Source organism: Rousettus aegyptiacus, unplaced genomic scaffold (genome assembly GCF_014176215.1).
Source record: "Rousettus aegyptiacus isolate mRouAeg1 unplaced genomic scaffold, mRouAeg1.p scaffold_m13_p_16, whole genome shotgun sequence".
NCBI classification, from domain to species: Eukaryota; Metazoa; Chordata; class Mammalia; order Chiroptera; family Pteropodidae; genus Rousettus; species Rousettus aegyptiacus.
In genome coordinates this window covers 34,530,163-34,537,019 of record NW_023416291.1, presented here as the reverse complement: position 1 = coordinate 34,537,019, position 6,857 = coordinate 34,530,163, and positions in this window count along the sequence as shown.

The following is a 6,857-nucleotide window of genomic DNA, read 5'->3' as shown; positions in this document are numbered from 1 at the left end:
TTGGGCCTCATCACCAAGAGACTGCATTCCACTGGGAAAAGTTTAACCAGAGAGACGGTCTGTAGGATATGCCCGGGTTTTCCTTCAATCACTCACTTTTAGTTCTTTTAAATTGACCGAACTTCCTGGTTTATGCAACCAAGCCATCGCCTTTTGCCTTTGGAAGAGATAAACCTAAAATGATGGGAATTGCTTAAGCAAAAACAAGTCTTTTCTCGGTCTTTCTCAATTTCTACTCGAAAAACTTGAAACCTGCAGAAAAGTCGAAGGAACAGCCAGATTCCTTACCAACTGTGACTCCTTTGCCACATTGCTTTTTTTTCTTTATAGACACAGGAACACGGAGACACACACACGCTTTCACATGACATCAAATTCACAAATTTGTGTAATATATGAAATTCATGTAACATAATATTAAGCATTTTAAGGTTTACAGCTCAGTGGCATTTAGTGCCTTCACCAGTGGTGTAATTGTCACCTCTATCGAGTTCCAAAACATTGTCATCTCCCTGAAGGAGACCCCATGCTCATTACGTAGTCACTCCCCAAGAACCTCTCCAAGCCTCTGCCAACCACCAATCTACTGTCTGTCTCCACAGGTTTCCCTGTTCCAGATATGTCTTACAAATAGAATCGTACACTATGTGACCTTTCGTGTCTGAATTCTTCCACTTAGCATGATGTTCTAGCAGCATTGCTATTGGCTGAATTGTATCTCCTCCAAATTCATGTGTTGAAAATCCTAACCCCCCACACTGCGGAACACGACTGTTTGTAGAGATGAGGTCATTAGAGGTAACTCAGTTAGAATGAGGTCGGTAGGGTGGGGGAGAGTAGGGGCAAAGTCAGCAAGACGGCAGAGTAGAGAGCTGCAGACTTGCTCCGCCTCGTGGACACAGTGATTCCACAACAACACACGAATCGATTCTCTTTGGAAAAAACCCAGAGACTAGTCGAGAGACTCCTGCAGCCCCATCGAGCATGTGAGCGGCCGCATCGAAGCCAGTCGGAGAACGCAGTGCACCATCTCGCCATAATCCACCTCCCCCCCCCCCCCACCGCAGCACCACACTCTCAGGAGGAAGCCCCCAGCTCCTGGCTCCTCCTTGAGGAGGGAAGGAGAGGAGTGGACTGTGCATTCATCCTTCTAACACTTCGAGGGGCTGCCTGAGGGACTGGTCCTGTCTTGCCAGAGTCTGAGCACTGACCGGAAAGTGCCCCAGCTCGGGAGAACAGAGGCGCTGGTTTGGAGCAGCACATGCTCACCCGCCATTGACCTTTCCCCACCTCAGCACAGAGTAGGTGGGGAAACAAACAGACAAACAAACAAACAAACAAACCCGAATCCTGACTTCTTCCCGAGGAGGGAACGAATGGGAGCATGTGTCCGACTTTCCAGCCTCTCGGGGCTCACCCAAGGGGCTGGCTTCTGTGTGAGGGATTCCTCTCTGGGCATCAGCCAGGTTACAAAAGAAAACAACAACAAAACCACCAGTTTTATCCCCAAGAAAATGGCCCCGCCAGGTCACCCTGAATATGAAACGAAAGGAAACAAGGCGAACTCATGCTCACAGAGCTTCCGGTCAACTTCTTACCCAATTAACCAAACAGCATCTCATGCGAGGGACAGAGCCCAACACAGCCGCATTGGAAGTAACAGCACTTTGGACGAAGCAGACTGTGAGGGTAGAAGAAATTAAAAAGAAACTCTCAGTAAGGTTAGAGCTATAACTGAATAGAACCCAGAGATGTAACTAAAAAAAATATCATCCATGAAATAAAAGATTTTTTTTTCTTCAAGAAAAATATGTATCTCTTAGAATTATTTTTGTGATAGGAGAAATGAAAAACTGGAGAGAAGGGTTGAAATATAAAACGTTTGAAAACACCACAAAAGAACAAAAAGACAAAGAGGATAGTAGTAGAGAAATGATGAATTAATCAGCGGATCAATCCAGATGGCCCAACATCAAAACAGCAGGCATTCAGAAGTATGGAAATACAGGAGGGAAAAAAAACCCAGGAAACTTCAAGGGAATAATTTAATAAATTTTCTAGAATGAAAGTTGTGATTTTCGAGACTGAAAAGTGCTCAGCAGAATAAACAAAAGTATATATCCTGTACACCTCCAGAGAGATCAAACAGATTCCCTACAAAAATCGAGAGTGAGAATGGCCTTGAACTTTTCAAGGGGAACAACAAATACTAGAAGGCAATGGGGCGATCCCGTCAGAGTACTCAGGGAACATGAATTGCTGCCTGGAATTTTACAGCTGGTCAAACAACTATTTAAGTATAAAAATAGCGTAGAGACATTTTTAGAAACCTGATGGTTTTCAAAACACCTGTCCCCATTGTACTCTTTCTCAGGGTCATGTGTGCCACATACGTGGGGCGTCCACCTGAAGAGAAGATATGGATTCTGGGAAACAGAGGACCCAAGCTAAACGGGAATCCCTAGGACATGGTAAGGGGGATGGTAGGACGATGGCTGTTCAGCTAGTTCAGTCTGACACAGGTTAGAGGTTCCAGTAGAAGTTTGGTCAAGATTAAACTGATACAACACTTTGTGTGATTGAAAGACTGGAGAAGGGATTTATATAAGCTGGGAGAGTTTGGATTTCAAAAAAGAAAAAAAGAGACTCATCTCTCACCATCGCGCCTGCCCAAAACCAGCTGTTAATACCAGTAGCACCTGCGTACAGCTCTGTGTGATGACATGTCTGGAGAGCCTGCCTCACTAAAAATGCACATTGCTGTGCACTTAAAGAAGAAAGATGATGTGAACTATCCTGAGGTGTGGTCTGCAGGCCGGGAAAACTGGCCCCAGCACTGCCTATTGCTTCCCGTCTCACAGATCAAAGGTGAAAGACATCTCCCTCTGGTTCTTCCCTACCCTGCTCTGAGTTCACTCAGCCAGGTGGTGAGCAGTCCCAGGGAGTAACGCCAAATTACACTCCCATGCCACAGTGACTCCTAAAATCGCCTCCCTGGAATGGGTCACTCCCTGCATAGCCCACCAGCACCTTCTTCACCCAAGTAGTGATGACCCAATAGCCAAAGGATGGAAGTTCTGGGGGAAGGCATCACATGAGACATCTTTCTGGCTTCCCCTTTCTATGGAAGAGAAAATGAACTGTACTGGGAATCAGGGGCCTTCCATCTAAAAATTGCCCCAGCAGAGCATGAGAACATAATTATGTTCAATTTTTTTTTTTTTAAATATTAAGAACATATTGCAGCAAAAATCTATTTGCATCAGTCAGAGCTTGGAGAGGATTTATAGAGAAGATGTAGAAGCAAAGCAAGCTATTGTAGTGGCAGCTGTAATTGAAAAATATATGTATTAAAAAAAAAGAAGAAATCAAAACCTAAGGACAAGAAATAACAACAGCCAACGAAGATTTTCCAAGTAAAGCAAACACTTAAGCAATAGCTCATCAGTTATGCTCAGTTATTAATTAACCACTGGAGAGGCAGAGGCAGAGTATTGGCATGGATGACTGGAAAATGCTGGATAATCCAGCCCCACTGAAAATTCAAAGTGAGATGAGTGAAGGAGTCTGTTTTAAAATAAAAGTTTATTTTATTTAGGAATGGTGAGGCTAACAGGTCTTGAGATGACTGCCATTGAAAAGATACTTCGTTTCTCACAGTTCCCAAGAGGAGGAGCCTCGAAGTGCCTTGTGGGCACACAGGGAGGCACCAGGGTTGGTTTGGCGACAAGTGGTTGGGAAATTTGGGCAAGAATGTTTCACAGGGGAAAAAGGTGAAACAGGTAAGCAGGTTTGGGACTGACTAGTGAAATAATTTCAGTGGCCTCTGGGGCTTAAGGGCTGGCCCTGGTAGTCTGGCACCTGACCCTGGGGTGGTCAGGGCAGAGGGTCAGTGGCCCTGACTGTGAGAGCTTTGTAAAGGAGGTGGCTGGGGATATGAGCCCTGTGTTGGTTGGTTTGCACATGAAAGGAACACTCCCAGGTCAGCGAGATGTCAGAGCATCAAAATGACCGAATAAAAAGATATAATCAATACAACATTCCTATTTGTTCCTCAGCTTTTAAAGATTTTTACATATAAATGCCTTCACATGTTCTGACATAGTTCACTATAATGCCCCCAAGGTTCATCCCTGTTGTTACAAATGCCATGATCTTTTTTTTCATGGCTGAATGGTAGTTCATTGTGTATACACATCATCTCTACTGATTCATCTACTGAAAGACACTTAGGCAGTTTCCATAGCTTGGCTATTGTAATTTTTTCTTTATTTTTGATGTTTTGACTGTGTGTGTGTGTGTGTGTGTGTGTGTGTGAATTTTGTGTAAGCTGAAATATTTTGTAATTCAAAATTTTTTTAATTAAAAAAATAATTTAGAAACAAAATAATTCAGTCCTGTAGTTTTAGCTTTCCTGGGTTTTCCCTTTCATCTTTTGGATGTCGGCAAGGCTACAGATAATGCTGCTCCAAGTGGAGTCCGCTGACCACACCATCAGCGTCTTCTGGGAGCTTGTGAGAAATGCAGATTCTTGTCTACCCCAAACTTGCTGAACCAGGATGTGTTTTAACGAACCCTCCTGGAGGTTCACATTTAAGCATGAGAACTAGCTGGTCTACAAGAACTGCCTCAGAACCACCATTTCACTGTCCGCTCTGATGATTGGCAGAATTAAGAATGTGAGTATTTTGACGACTTGGATCTCCATTTGCTGCACATTGAGATCTCCTGGGGGCTTTAAAAAAATCACTGCTGCTTGGCCTCCATCTGCAGAGATTCAAATTCAGTCGGTCTTGGGTGTGGCCTGGATGTGGAGATTGTTTTCTAAGTTCCCCTGGTGATACTATTTTTCAACTAAGGTTGTGAGCTCCTAAGCAAGAGAACAAAGGAGTTACTGAATGAAGGAAAAGAAACTGATGGTCTTGGATGCCCCCTGCTGGCAGGAGGCTGTACCTCTCGTCACCAAGCAACCTCAGATGCTGGTGGAAAGAGGTGCTGACACGCGATTGCTTCGGATGAGTTGGCTGCACATACCTGACGTCTGATTGATGTCTTTGCAAGAAGTACTCTTTCAAGAAAAATGCCCATTTAAGTCCCTAATTCAAAGCTACTGCTTGAATGTTTCTAGTTATCATGTGCTCTCTCACACACACACCAAAGACTACGCTATCTGTACTTTATGTAACAAACCCTCATAGAAAACCTACTCTGTACCACCCACTGATCTAAACACTTCACAAATAACTCGTCCATCCTCACAGCTGCCCTTTGAAGTCAGTGCCATTATTACTTACGATCTGCCAATTGAGAAATGGAGGCTCAGAGAGCCTCAGCCTCCATTTCCACTGTTCCCGACGGATCCTAGACCTCACACTTTCTCAGGCCCACAGTTACTGAAATATTTCAGAGGCCTGGATTCATATCCTTTTTCTGCCTCCATCCCAGCTGTGTGACTTTGAGCAAGTCACTGCACCTCTCTGAGTCTCTATTTCTCCATTAAAAAAAAAAAAAGAACACGGTACCCATTTCTGTCATTAAATTGCAGTGAGAATTTACTTAATCTGCATTCCAAGCTGCCATCTATCATACCTTGACTCACCATGATGATTCTTTAAAGGGGAAAAAAGTGTTTGTTATTGTTTTGAGTGGCTATAACCTAAATTCACCAAACATTCATGGGGTCAAAGGTTCATCTTGCAGGTGTTCTGCACGAAGTGGAGCAGTGGGAGACATCTGCCTTCTGCACACAGCTGGATCGTTATTGTCACCAAAGGCTGGACCCTGAACACAGTCTGTCCAGTTCTTTGTAGAATAGTCCATCTGAGCCAAATATGTCTTTCTAATGTGCTGATGCTTAAAGCTCTGTTACAACCTCACTCTCATCGGGATGGCTAGGTTTTTTAAAATACAGAAAATAACAAGTGTCGATGAAAATGTGGAGAAAGGAGAGTCCTTTACATTGCTTGCAAGAATGTAAAATGGCATTGCCGTTATGGAAAACAGTATGGTGATCCCTCAAAAAATTAAAAACATAATTACCATATGATCTAGCAATTCTGCTTCTAGGTTTATACCCAAGACAGTTGAAAGGGTTCCAAAGAGATAGTAATACACTCATATTCACAGCAGCGTTATGCACAATAGCCAAGAGGTGGAAGCAACCCAAGTGTCCATCAATAGATAAATGGATAAACGCAATGTGGTCCACCCATACACTGGAATATTAATCAGCCTTAAAAAAGAAGAAAATTCTGACACATGCCACAGTATGGATGAACCTTAAGTGCATTATGGTAAGTGAAATAAATCAGAGAGTACAAGACAAATACTGTATGATCCCACTTATGTGTGGAATTGAAAAAAGCCAAATTCATAGAAACAGAGGAGAATGGTGGTTACCAAGGGCTGGGATGTGGGGGCAAATGGGAGATGTTGGTCAAAGGGCACAAACCTATAGTTATAAGATGAATAATTTCTGGGGATCTAATGTACAGCATGGTGATTATAGTTAATTATACTGTATTATATACTTCAAAATTGCTAAGAGAAGATCTTAAATGTTCTCACCACAAAAAGAAATGGTAATGATGTGAGGTGATGGAGACATTAGCTAACTATATAGTGTTATCATTTTGTAATATACATGGTATCAAATTGATACATTGTACACCTTAAACTCACAAAATGTTCTGTGTTAATGGACATAGGGGAGTGCTTGGACACTCAATAAGTAACTGAGTAAATGAATATTTCCAAAAACAGTATTAGATCACAAACAAATATTTTTATTAATTAATTTAATAAAAACTCAACCTCACTTTCTGGCCAAGGTAATAAATCTATACACGCAATTAGGA